Genomic DNA, 14,881 nt, shown 5'->3' with positions numbered 1-14,881 from the left:
CTGTCCTTCTATCTCTCCATTATTGCAATTGTCCTTATCAGTAATTTACAGAAAATTCTGAGTAATGAGCCAATCAGGATTTTTGGACTCACTCATTAGTGAGTTTAAATAAACGGATAACTGACTTGCTACCCCCGTAGTAGTCTTTTCAAAGCGCAATTCAAGACTCTGAAGAGTCTAACGACTGTACGTAGTCTTTGCCCAACAAGATATAGTGTTTCCATGCAAAAATATACACCCTCAGTCCTGCAGGGTTTTGGATATTCCCCTCCTCCAACACACCTGATTCTTATGATCAGCCCTTGAGGACCGAGTGTACCCAACCCTGGTAAATAAAGTCTATTGAACAGATAATAATTTATGTCATGTAACAGGCATCTAAAACAGCAGTGGAAACTTCCCCACGGATGAGTTCTTACCCCACCCCTGAGTCTAACCTTCCTTGCGAAGCAATATCCTGTCGTTGATCTCTTTGTCTGCCTGAACCAACTGAAAACAGATGTGAAGCTAATGGGATTCTACCACACAAGGAATCTACAAGGATGCACTTTTGAGGTTTTATTTTCAATAATTCCTAAAGGTCAATGATTAAGAACTGTTGCTGGTGAAACAAACAAAACAAAAAAGCATCATATTACTGTCCCCAAGAATGAAAAAAAAATCATATTTTCCAATAAACCTTTATAAAAAATTTGAGGTGTCAAAATGTTTGCGTTAATTTTGAGTTCATTTAAAGTTCCTTTAGCGGCACAATTTTTTTTAATGCACGATTAATGACCGCCCCTTCTTGGAAAACCTGTACTTGGGTAATTCCAGTCACAATGCAGCAGACACATACACGTCAAAATTTAGCAGTTATAAATTTAATAATAATGCATATATATTTGTGGGGACTGGGGTCAAATGTATTTTACAACTTTAAAAATGCGTTACATTTTTTTACAAGTTACTTCATGTGGAAGATTTGATAGCTCTTAATATGAAAAGAAAAATGCAGTGAGCTGTCACCAACGTCTTACAAATGCAATTATGAAAAATTACCTAGACACAAATCATTATCACACTTTTTTACAGTACAGTACATATTTTTGATTTTAACTAAATTTTATGAATTATGAGGAAATTACTGTATCAATGCCTAAAAGATGCAGCCATATTTCTATTAGTTGAACATTTTTTCCACTTTTATGTTAACAAGATCATGAAAACTTAGGAAAAAAAATATTTTATTGTACATTTAGAACAGATGTGAAATTTGCAATTAATCGTGAGTTAACTATTGAAGACATGCAATTAAAATTACAATTTCTAATCGACTGACAAACCTTAAAAAAATCAAATGACCAATATTTACAATATACTGTATACTAAAAATGAACGCCAAAGAAAACAGACTTCAGCTGTTGAAAAGCAGACAGAGATTCCCAGCATTCTCAACTACAACCTGGAGCCTCGACCAGGAACACCTAAACAAGTGATTGAATTGATACGAAGTTGTATAACATTTTGAACATGGACTATTTATGAGTTAGAACCTTGTGAAGCACAAAGTGCAGCTTCAAATCGTATTACTAGAATTCTACTACTTTCATAAAAACCTAAGTTACAAAGCCTCTATTTTTGTTGCAATGCTTCTGTTTTGTGTGTCATATTTTGTTTGTTCCTTTTACCAAAATACTAATAATACTGATAATCAATGAAAGAGCCATTTCGTTTGTGTACATATGGGTTGCGGAGTTGACCGTTTGGTGTCGCTGTTGTATCTCTTCCTCTGTTCACATGCCTATTTAAGTTGCAGGTGCTCATCCTCATCCAGGTGAGTAAGACAGGGGAGCAATACAGTTTTTTGACCGCATGAGTAGGTGACCTTGTGTGTGAAAGGTTCAAAGGTATTTATGTAGCACTTGGTGACACTTGGACAATTAATAGCGTGAGTAAATAAACATCTTAAATGCATCATCAAAGGACTTGTAATTCCATCAAAGCGAACAAGCGCATCAAACATTACGGTCATTACAATTGTTATAAGAACGTTTCATAATATATACTATATACTATACTAATACTAAGAAATACTATTTCTTTTTACACAATACACTACTTTAAAGACCCATTGTGTAAGTGCCATCTAGTGGTCAAAGAATAGCATTAGAAGCACACAGGAGCATGCACGCTACAGTGGCTCAGAAAGACCACATTTAGCATGCCTACCACCAAATCTTTATTGTGCGTGAACAACGAGCATCTCGGCGAGCGACAACGACTTGGCAACCGTTGTGAAGCCCGCCCGGCGAGCGATGCCGAAAGACCAAGTGAGCCGGAATTAGCGGGAGTTAGTCAGAGCCGTAGGCCGGAGCGGCTAACAAGAGCGTCCAGCGAGAGGAGCTAGTAAAAAAAAAGAGAGCTAGTAACAGCTCGCAATACCAAAGCAGAAAGTGACAAGCGACGGGCCCGAATCATGGGAGTTAGTGACGACCACTTGCAGGCCCCAGCTGTGGAAGGTAAGCTGCGGTCGACCCATTGGGTCCGACACTACGATTATATATATTTTTAAAATGTGTTTACGGGATACAACATATTTTTTTGCATACTATTGACATAAACAGTCCGTTTTTATAAAGAATGAATTATTAGCTCACCACTAGATGGCTCGAGGGATCACTGAATGTCCCTTTAATGTCACAGTTTAAGTTATGGTATTGTGTGAGAAGTACATACGTGTATACGTTCTGGCACGCATATAGTACAAATATCCAGGCCACAACATGCCTGAGAGAAGAGCAACAGCATGTCATCCTCGATGATTTTACACCAAACTTAAGAGCAACTTACTAGCAACTAATTGAGTCTTAAGATTTCTGGAGGGTTATGAAATAATTTGCAATACATTAACAAAGTGGTGTATAATTCCGAAAAAGTGCATAACTGAGACAATTATAAAGCAGAGTTCATACCAAACTTTTAGAGTTATGCCTTTATGGGCTTTGTGGACTGAGGCACAGCCATGCTGGAGCAGAAAATGGCCTTCCCAAAAGTGTACCCACAAAGTTGGAAACATATAATTGTCAGAGACAAATTTTTTAGACAAACCCAGCCGAGTGAATAACTTATATTAACTTCGGGTGAATAAAACATTAGATATGACGATGTCATGTAAATCTCTCACTGTCATTTTGGTGCTAAGCCAGCGGTGCAATCAGTCGTTACATGAATCAATTGAATTATCAAGCACGGGGTCCTGGGAAACATTGTTAATGACGATAAAGTTTATAGTCAAAGCTACATAAGGTTCAACAAAGTAAACATGTGTTACAGAATGTAACAGCTGACTTAACACTTAAATAACCCTTTGGCTGTGTGTTTAAAGTTACATCTGTCATTGGTGCCATATTGCACACTGCTGACTCGAGCTCGCTGAAACATTTGGCCCTGGTCATTCAACCTAAATGTGTTGTTCACACTCAATCTCGAACCCTCTCAGCTGTTAAAAACAACAGCAAAATCTTCTTTATGTTCAAATATGTTCCAGATGTCAGAAAAGTACATTTTCAGACTGCAGGACAAGACACCACAACATTTCTCCCACGTATCACTTGAGTACATCCCCTTGTTACTGCAGTTTATTTACCACTCTATTAGGAATTCTTGTGAGAGCTGTAGCCCAGCTGTTTCGACTTCCATGTCAGATCTAAGGCGTTTGCTGGCAGGGACACCTTCAAAGTTGTTGCCGTATTTGTGTTCATCTGTGACAACACAAACTGTGAGGAGACCAGGTGAGAGCATTCTAACTCATTTAGACAAGGATCGTGCTGAGCTGGCTTCAGTTAAACCAAACTACTACTTTCAACAAAAATGAAGAGAAGATAGTTTATGTACAGTATACAGGAATACAGTATACAGTGGGCTATAACTGCAGGATATATCAGCATGTTTATAAGTGACAAGGTAGCAACACAGTGTACATACATTTTGTTAAAAACACAGTTTCCTCTCAATTCTATTATTTCAAACATAAAAATAAATATACAAAGTAGCTGTTTTTTATGCTTTTGGATTAGTTGCCCATATCTAATCTGTATTTTGGAAATGGGCTTTCATTAGGTTTGGTTGTTATGTTTAGCATTACTTTCATAGTTTTGATAATTCTTTTTATTCTTCTATATTGCATTTGATATCATGGTGATTTGACACTACAAAAAAATTATAACTTCTTGAAAAAGTTGTTGTCTGTCTATATGTGGTGTGAAACTTTGGAATAATCTTTGCTGACATCACAAACAATGCAAAATTTCACAGATTCAAAATGTTATTTCAACAAATGGTCTGTTCACAATACATTACCAGGCCGATTATCGGCACCGATATTAGGCATTGTGACGAATATCGTATCTGCCTTTTTTCAAAATCTGATGGCCAATAAAAGGTCAAACTAAAACTATTATAATCTCAGGGAACTATTTATTTAAATTTTCAGTTAACTTTATAAGAGATGCTGCTGACCATGGCAACCTTCTGAACTTTTTAAAACAAAGAAATGTGAAAGTTTAAGATTTCAGGATTATTTTAATTTAGGAAAAAACAGAGCTATGGTATTTGCTTCTTAAAATTAACATTTAACTTTTTAAGACGTACTGATAACCTTGGGAGCTCCCTGAACATTTTTTTTTTTTTAGAAATTTAAAATTAAGTATATTGTCTAAGATTTAAAAAAATATATAATTTGGGGTTATCTCATGTTCTTATTTGTTGTAGTGGACACCAGGATAGTAAAGCCGTAACGTGTTGTAAACTTACCAAACTTATATGTACCATTTTTAATATGAACATCATGCAAATCAACTTGTGATTGTGATTGGTTAGCTAAGATCCAATCATGAACCAGACGTGTTGACATCATCCAAATTATACATTTTGTTGGTTTAGACACGTAAATATATGTCCACTGCAAGCACCTATGGGTCCGAAGGGGTTAAGGTTAGTATCAGGGTAGCGAATATTGTAATTCGAATGGGAGATATGGGTGGGATTCTTCCCTTTCAGGCAGAATTTGACTTTGTTACCATTTTGCTTTTTGTTAGATTATGACACTGACTGTGTTGCTTTTGCTATTGCCTAAAACAAATTTTAAAAAAAATGAAATGAAATACGTATGAGTCTCTTTTTGGGACTCACTGAGCTAAATCTGGGACCTCAGATAATAATGTTGTGCCATGTGTAAATGTGCACTGGTATGATAATAAAGTTTATAAAATCCAGAGTGAAAACAAACACCCATGCATGCGTGTAGTAGTCCAAAATGTCTTATGAAAGCTTTTGTTTTTTGATCATTAAATCTGTTTGAAAAATGTTTTTAAAAATAGGCACCTGTCAACACTGACCAAATGGCATGGAATTCAGTTCTACCAATGTCAATGTTTTTCCTGGAATGTTCTTTGAGCTCACCTATTGTCACTTCTAAGTTCCGCCAGACATACGGAGACATTTGTACATGTAACATTCATCCAAATTCTGCCTCCTAAGGTTCTTGCATAACATAAGCAAATCTCATTTGCCTCGAGACATGGAGGTAATTCTAGCAACAGACATGTTTTTAGAGAAGAAGAGAAAGTTTGAAGACTAAAGACAACCACATGTCTACTGTAAATCCAAGCGCAACTATGGCTCTCTCATCTCTTGTCTCAAGCGTCTATCCGAGAGGCGTCTGTGGCCTGGCACTTCATCAGTACAAATTAGAATATAGTCTCTCCCAACATATAGATCCACTGGGGGAAAACATCTGTCCAGCTCTTAGGCTGCATTCTGCCTGTTTCAATGAAAGGCCTCAATATAAATCATAACTCATCCATATGGTTGCATTTTGTTGTCAACCGCTTATTCAAAGGCCCCAGTCTCTTCTACTGCATTTGATTAGGCCTGTGGCAAAAGTTGGAGGCAGCATACTATTGTTGGAGACCCTGTGTCAGTCGAAAGTGCAGTCATTTAAAACTAGGGCTGGGTTTAAAAAATTGAATAATCGAATCGATTTTCCTTTTCAAGTCTGATATCAATTCATAAAACTTTGAATCGATTATTTTATACGTCTCTTTTTTCCCCCCATAAATTCTTAAGAATATTGAATTTTAAAGGATGATACTATTTTTGTATCTTATACTGTTTTCTTGAAATGTACTATTCAAATGAATGTAAAAGTATTTTCTTACATTTATGAAAGACCTGACTTATTGCACTTTAAGACACCAGAATATTTTCAATTTATATTTACAGTTATTGAATTAGATTATGAAAATATTTTCATCTCATCCTTGCTGATGTCAATGTTTGTGTTGCTGCCTCTGCAAAATGTTGTTTGGAATTTAATGTTTGTGAAGTTGTTATCATGTCCTTGACGTTTAAGAATAATTGATGTGCCATTATTAATCAATATCGGATTGAATTGAAGCGAATTGAATCGGAAAAAAAATCTAAATTGAATTGAACTTAACTCTTGTGAATCAAAAAACGAATTGATGGAGAAAATTAGAATCGATACACAGCCCTATTGAAAACCTTGATAGAATGGCAGAAATTCCTCATCATTCATCCTTTTGCTTTTTCGCAAGTTGGATAACAGACACTGCTAATCAGTAATTACATACTTAAAAAGGAAGTAAACCTAAAAATATCTTACAATAATATGTTCTATGCAGCCCCTCTAGTCTAAATATAGTGTTCTGGTAAATATTGTGTTAGTGGAATATGAGTTGAGCAGCAAAATCCAGCCGTTTTTTATCCATCTCAGGGAGCGGCCATCTTGTCACTTGTCGACTGAAGATGACAACAATGTTGCTCAGGGCTTGGGCAACGACCAATCACAGCTCACGTGTTTTTTGAAGCTGCGCTGTGATTGGTAGTTACCTGAGACTTGAGCAATATTGACGTCGTCTTTAGTCAACAGCAAGTGGCAGAATGGCTGCCCCCTGAGATGAATAAAAACAAATGGATTTTGCTTCATAACTCTTATTCCACAAATGTAATATGAATCACAATGTTTAGACTAGTGAGGTACATTTAACATATTATTGTTGTAATGTTATAGTGTTGTTATGTTGTATTAGCAGTGATTTATGTTGACTTATAGCACCCTCTAGTGGTGAAATGTGTATTACGTCTGACTCACTTGAGTTGACGTCAGTTTTCAATGACACTCCTGAAGAGCAACACGTACTCGGTGGAGCTTTGGCCCACGTAAGGTTTTGACTAGTAAACTATAAAGAGCTAATAAGTCAAGTCAAATGTTTGGGGGAATTCAAATGTTGGTAAAAATGTGTTAAGAACGAATCATTGTGGATGTTAGCATTCGTTACCCTCTTATGCAAGCGGACTTGAGTTTGCTAACTATGTTAGCGTACCTTGGTTGTGTTATCTATTCTAATTCAGATCGCATGTTCTAAACGACATAAAAGTGCACTTATTAGTGTTATAATTGCTATCTCGTGTCCATGGCATGGAGAACATCTGTGTAGGCACCATTAATGCTTTAAGCTACATACAGCAACTTAGGTTGTACATCAAGCAAGAACAAGAAAGATTTCCACTGAAAAAGCTTCAACAATTTGTGTCCTCACTGGGATCCAATTAAAAATGAATGAATCAATCAAGTTTATTAATTTGAACATTAAATATATTGTTCTGCAGTGTATTCAATTGAATTTCGGTTCAAAATTATTTACAATTCATAACTAACTTAATTGAAATTTGGATTTGTATGTTAAGTATGACCTGCGAGGACCATTCAAAGTTTGGGCAGTGTATTATGAACTTTCTATGCTGTCAATGAAAGACTAACATTAGTTGAGTGTAGCCGCAGTGACTAACAAGACTCTCTGACCAACACAAGCTAACAAACTGATGCAACAGAGAAAATGACTAACAAGTTCACTTAATTAGTAGATGGAAAGCTATTAATTCACATACAACAGATTATGAGAAGGGTTTTTTTCTGACCACTGTCTGCTCACCAGAATTTAACCCACGTTACGAAATTAAAGATATTTATGTTTTATAACATCAAGCTATTCTATTGAGTGAACCCTTCTTGGAACATACGAAACAAAACAAAAACTGGGAAATTACAAAAATGTACAATATAAATATTACAGAAACCCATGTACTGCAAAAAGGAAATGAGAGGGAAGAAGTCAAGCTGACATTAAATGTATTCAAATGCTTTAGATTTACCTCCTATTTTGAAAGAGGAGAGGGAAATAAGAATCTGACACTTTCCATTGTCCATTGTCTGGAGAGTTAATCTTGTGTTGAGATAATGAAATGTGTCTTCCCATCCCCCTTTCACAAACTACCTGACCTCCCATGACCTGGGGCAGGGTTTCCCCAAAAGTCTTTAGTGCTGCAGTCATCATTGTTCTTTTGTAAGCCAATAGACAATGATGATGTTGCTGATGAAATTGTATTTCTTCCACATGCAAGTCAGGGCGGATGTGAAAAGTTTGCCCAGTATCTGCCGTTCAGACTATTTTACTTTATTGTGATGATACATAATGCATGTTCTGTACAGTATACAGAAACCAAATTTTTGTGGTTATGACTTTAAAATATAATGTTTCATTTTGTTCATTTCAGGTATACTGTTCTGTACTTGTTCTGTGGTTCAATAAAGCTGTTTACAAAATAATAAATAAATACATAAAAAAAAAATATATATATATAAAAATAAATAAATTTATAAAATGGTTACATAAGGTTTCATTTTGTTCATTTCAGGTATACTATTCTGTACTTGCTCTATGGTTCAATAAAGCTGTTTAAAAAATAATAATAAATACATAAATAACATTTTCAAAATAATAAAGTTAAATAAATAAAAAATTAATAAATACATTTTTAGAAAATACGTAAAAATTGTTATATAATGTTTAATTTTGTTTATTTCAGGTATACTGTTCTGTACTTGTTCTATGGTTAATAAAGCTGTTTAAAAAATAATTAATAAATACATAAATAAATAAATAAAAACTTTTTTTAAAGACGTTTCATAAAAAAATATAAATAAATACATAAATACATAACAAAAAAAAAAAAAAAGGTTTTTAAAGACTTTAAAATAGGTATATAATGTTTCATTTTTTTTTCATTTCAGGTATACTGTTCTGTACTTGTTCTATGGTTCAATAAATCTGTTTAAAATTAATAAATAAAAATAAAAAAAGTTAAAATGTTTTCCACTCAGGCACACTGTATTTCAAAGACCTCTTTTTTCATGATTGCCATTTCCCTGGCAGTGGTACAATGCTGTGTGATCTCAGTTTCTCTTCTGGGGCTGGAGTGCTCTCTCATTGCTGCTCTAGGGTAATGAGGTGGAAGTAGGAGAGGGTTAAAATGTGCTCAACCTCGCTCCCTCTACCTCAGTCTCCCCATCCAGGATATGATGGGTGTCTATTTAACTTCACACTTGAGGAAGAATGAGTAGCACTTCTTGAGAAGAGTGAAACAACGGGCGTTAAAACAAGCAAGGGTTGTCCGCTGCTGTCCACATGCCAAAAGCAAAGGGGACAGACAGAATTCAGTGAAGTGCTCTACAGATGAATGTAAGCAACCATCTCCTGCTCACTCTCCCACTTTTCCCTCTATCTTAAGTCCAGACTTAATATTAAGATTGTGTGTCTCTCACCCAATGTCCATTCCAGACACATGTATTCCCTCCTGTACATGCAAACGTACATGTGGTACTTTGGCATGGCTATAGTGTACTTTAAATAGGGCCCGGGCGACAACTCTCCACTCTACAACTCCTACCTACAACTTAAACTTTTTGAGCTGACGCTAACTCTATAAAACCGAAGTTGGAGGAAAATGTGCATTTCATCTCTTTAAGCGCAAAATGCCACTACAAATAATTTTTCCACCAAACCACAGAAACCTCAACAACTCCACATAAGCTGTATTTTCTTACGACGGCCGCCTGAATGGCTTCATTGGTGACTTGACTCAATGAAGAGGTGGATAGGCATGGTTTGGGTTTGAACGCCTTCGCCTTCCTTCTCCTTTTGAGGTCACTCAGCAGGAGTGGGTGGTTGTAGTAGAAGAGGGTGCTCCTCCCCCACCTTCGAGTCACATAGTGCTCACCCCACTCCTCTAACCCTCCTCTCTGTCCCTGTACGCTAGACTTCATCGGTATTTGCTTTCAAAAAAGCTGTTCCGCCTCCTCTCATTTGCCTTCTTCTTGGGCTCTACCCCTCCAGCACGTACATACTGACACATACTTCTCCTAAAAAAATAGACAAAAAAGGAAGCTGATCAATAAAGCAGGGTATGTGTAGAGCAGTGATGTGTGAAAATAGGGGCTAGAGCAGCATACAGTACGTATACATCCAATCCACACGCACACACACAGACTCTCACAGAGAGAGGCCGGCCTGCAAAGATGAAAGTGACATGACCACTATAGGTCTGTGAACGCTGCAGCGCAGAGCCCCCAAACTGAGAGTGAAAGAGCTGAATAGGCTCAGCCATTCTTTACTCCTTTCACTCCCCGTAGGCTTTAACTGTTGGAACTCTTCATTCCTCACAATAGGCAAATGCACTAAAACTCTTTTTTTCACTCATGCAAATCACCTCGGCCCTGACTGGGGATGTCATCATGTGAAGTGGAAAACACACATTCTCTTCATTTCAAAAAGTGGATAGATAGCATATACAGTATGTTAGGTTACCCTTTTTTTATCACATTTTTTAACTGACTGATTCACGTCTTTTTTTTATTAGGATTTCTTATTTTAAGTAGAAATGGTGCCAAAGCTGCTTTCCTTCACTCTAAAAACAGTTGGGTCAAAACTCAAAAGTAACCCAATTATGGATCTAAAATGGACCGATCCACTTCATGGGTCAATTTGACCCAACTTGAGTTGTTTTTTGACCCAAGTAAAGGATCTGACCAATGTTTATTAGTTGTTTTACACTAAAAGACACTTATCACGACTCAAAGTAGAGGATCGGTTCATTTTTTACCCATAGTTGGGTTATTTTTGACCCAACTATTTTTAGAGTGTTGAGATACATGTCCATTGTTTTGAAGCTTAGTTGGCAAAACAAAAATTGTAGAAAATTAAGAGGGGGGGCGGACTTTATTTCCAAACATTATGAGATATGTCTTGGGAACATTATTGTCAGAACTTTGTAGACGTAGGGTTCATCTGGTTTCTTTACACTTTAAAAACACTTGGGTCAAAAAATAACCCAACTATAGGTTAAAAATGGACCGATCCGACCCAAGTTTGAGTCAAGAAATGGGTCTTTTAGTGTTAAATATTTGTCAGATCCTTTATTTGGGTAAAAAAAAAAGAAGAAGGTTATTTTGTATAAAACAACCCAGGAAGTTGGGTCAAATTGACCCCTTAAGTGGATCGATCAAAAAAAAATGTAATCCATAATTGGATTACTTTTGACCCAACTGTTTTTAGAGTGTAACGTGAACCTGACTGAAGAACTGTTACACCCCTGCAGATATATTTTAAATGTTAAATAACTTGACATTAACATCAAGATAAAAAGTGAAAGCCATAAACCCAAAGATGAGTTTGAAGATCATTAGCAGTGTCTAAGAGATAATAGTAAAGCCGACGGCAAATATGGCTGCTAAAAGGGCCCACAAAGACGTCAAGTGTTTGTTGACTGCTCAGGCTGAAGAGCAAACAGTAAACTTTGAATCTTTCAACAATATGTACACACATCCCACAGCTCTGTGATGCACTATGTGCTGTTGCTGCCACTGCATTCCTCACACACTCTGATGTTTATTTATTTTTGGTTTAGTAGCATTAAGAGATTAGGAACTGTGATAGTGTTATTACGCTTATTTTTTTCATAACACAACTTGGGGGGAAAACTAACCAAGCCTATTATAGTGGGGGGTTTACATCATAGTTTTAAAATATTATAACTTAAATAACAGTATATTATTTACAGTTCAATGGAGAAAAAAAAAAGTCATTTCAGCTACATGCTACATTGGCGCCTAGCTTTCTAATCACATCTCTTCCCTTATGGATCAAGTTGCAAGAGACAAATTTTTGGGATTCCGATGTCAGATAAGTTCAAAGTGCAAAAAATATGTAAAACTGCCTTCCTCATCTGCTGTTGACACGCGAGGCAAAAAAGGAACGAAGTTATAGGATGATTGCAACCAGCAGCAGAACATTTTCTGACTATTTGAAATGCATGCACAAAGGTCGTATTGGTGACAAAAGAAAACAAAGTGAAAGTTACTCGCCCGAGATATGCTGCTGTCAGGGTGATGCATCACCACAAACTTTCTTACCTCCACAGTCGTATCGCTCACTTCCAGGCTCTCACACTTCTTTTTGTCCGATGTTAACTTTTGACTGTCCGCTTCCTCCGGCAATCCAGTCCCACAAGTGGAAGGTCGCGGCGCTAACTGGCGTCTTCGACTGTGACGCCAAACTCCATGTACAAAGTTTCGAAAACGTTTTGAAACGACACCAAAATGCACACCCCTCCTCAAAGCGGAACCGAAGACGTCGCGTCCAACTTTTTCTTGCAAGCCATCCTCTTTCTCTCTCTCTCTCCCTCTCTCCCTCTCCTCTACGCCAAAAGGTGTGCGCTCCGTGGCGCTCGCTTTGTGCTCCTTTCAGCCAACAGTCGCGAGAGTTTTTGCTCAAAGTTAGCGCGAACAAAATGAACTTCGAAGCTGTTTGGCGGACAGTTGCTGTGAGGACATGCGGTGATGTTGAGCTCATCAGGGCTGCTGATCTGTTCAATCCGTCCCCCTGCTCTCCCGCTTCCTCCTCCCCCTCTGCTTCTCTCCCTCCCCGTGCTCCCTGGTGAGTTGGGACATTTGCTACACCAGATGGGCCGGGCTAACAATCCAGCAGTTGCAGACTTGTTAGGGAGTGAGTTAGATAAAGTTACGTTTTTTTAATTACATTTTCTAAGAGCCTCACTTAGTTACTTGAGAAATCGTAACCTAGACACTAAATGAACGTTGTAAATGAATTCCAATTAAATTATCGCTGACATTAAAATGGGTGCATGTTGTTGATGTTGTACAGGGGTAAATAGGCTGCTGTATTTCCAAGATTTTAAAAGGGGTATGTCTTATACCGTAGTAGCAAAAATAACATTGTATACACTAACTTTAATTTATGTCGGTCGCAAATGTATAAGCAAGGCAATGCAGGTTATAGCACATTTCATACACACTCAATGTGCTGTTTTAGAATTTGTTTTGCTTTGTTTTATGAAATATTTTTTAGCTGTTTTTTGGGATAAAATGTTCCATTTTTCGAAATGCATATTTCTGTTTTCCTTGAATATCTTTTTCATTCTCTCTCCTCTCCTCTCTCTCTCTCTCTCTCTCTCTCTCTCTCTCTCTCTCTCTCTCTCTCTCTCTCTCTCTCTCTCTCTCTCTGTTTTTGTGGGTATTTTTTCTGACTGTTTTTTCTTTTCTTTAATTTTATGTTCTATGGTAGAATATTTTTGGGGGAATCCCCCCCCCCACCATGTTTTTTGTAATATATAAAAAAACACCAAAAAAAACTCAATTAAAAAAACAGGATAAGTAATATTCTGAAAACAGAAACAATTATTATGACACAAAACATCATGTTATTTCTCGTTGTTTATGTTAAGTTCTTAGTTTTTAGTCCTGTCTTTCTTGAAGTTGTGCCGGCTTTTATTTTATAGTTATAGTTCTCTCATATATCAGTAGCTTTACTTCCTGTCCTTGTTTCCTCGTTGGCCTGATTGTCTCCACCTTTGACAACACCCTTTGTATAAATAGTCAGAGTTTAGGTAGACCGTCATAGTAAGCGGTGCCTTGTTTCATGTTCATGTAACCATGCTTTTTCTTAATGTTGCTAAAGTCAGTTTTTGCCTCCAGCCTTTTGCTGTGAATTTATGTTGCTACTTTGTCTTAGTCTTTTTCCAGCTTTGCTGTGATTCTGAGTTGTTACTTTTCTTGCATTGTTTTTGAGTCCAGCCTGGCTATGAGTTTTTTATGGAGGTAAATTTGGTGCAAAACTAACTTGTGCAAAAAATGTGTACCTGTAGAAAAAAGTCTAAATTTGTATCTGTAAAAGTCGTGATTTGTATCTGTAAAAAAAATGTGTGCCTGTAAAAAAAATATTTGTGTCTGTAAAAGAAATGTGTACCTGTAAAAAAAATTTTTGTGTCTGTAAAATAAATTTGTACCTGTAAAAAAAAAAAATGTGTATGTGTAAAACAAATTTGTATCTGTAAAAACAAATTTGTACCTGTAAAAGTCATGATTTGTATCTGTACAAAAAAAAATTTGTACCTGTACAAAAACTATAAATTTGTATCTGTAAAAGTTGTGATTTGTACCTGTAGAAATGACAACTTGTAGTCAAAGAAGTCGCCACTAGGAGTCACAAGTGGGTTTTCTGCTGCTGTTCTGTGACGTGAGTTTTGCCCCATTTGTTGCGCTACAAATGGAGCAAAACTAATTTGTACTTGTAGAGCGCCGTGATTTGTACTTGTAAAGAAGGGGGCGGGCTCTGGTGTAATGAAGGGTTGTTTTGACCAATCAAGTGAGAAGGATTTGAGCGGATTGGAGCGCAACCTCATTGGTTTAGCGAACGACGGTGGCGGGACTCGCGGAAGGATACAAGCAGGACACATCGTCGCCAACCAACATACATATTAAGAATACTTCATTTAATTTATTTTTTATTTTTATTATTATTTTTTTTTTTTTTTAAGAGCTCAGTATTGTTCATTCGGAAATGTCATCATCATTGCTCTTTTTTTTTTTTTTTTTTTTTAAATATATATATATATATATATATATACACATATATACATACACATATACATATATACATACATACATACATACATACATACA

The 14,881-nt window shown here is 36.5% G+C and overlaps 1 protein-coding gene across 1 annotated transcript in view; it reads right to left on the bottom strand.

The window, feature by feature from the left end:
* The window catches only part of gli2a (GLI family zinc finger 2a), a 91,384-nt gene extending 78,621 nt beyond the window's left edge, over nucleotides 1–12,763 (bottom strand). The window contains exon 1 of the mRNA XM_086090536.1: nucleotides 12,314–12,763. The gene's annotated coding sequence lies outside the window, so the exon portion shown is untranslated. The remainder of the gene's footprint in view (nucleotides 1–12,313) is intronic.
* Between the last annotated feature and the right edge of the window lie 2,118 nt (nucleotides 12,764–14,881).

This window comes from Leptonotus elevatus, chromosome 12 (assembly GCF_054856555.1).
Source record: "Leptonotus elevatus isolate MCC_2025b chromosome 12, RoL_Lele_1.0, whole genome shotgun sequence".
Taxonomy (NCBI): domain Eukaryota; kingdom Metazoa; phylum Chordata; class Actinopteri; order Syngnathiformes; family Syngnathidae; genus Leptonotus; species Leptonotus elevatus.
Note: the sequence above shows the minus strand (reverse complement) of the source record. Positions and strands in the feature narration are given on the sequence as shown.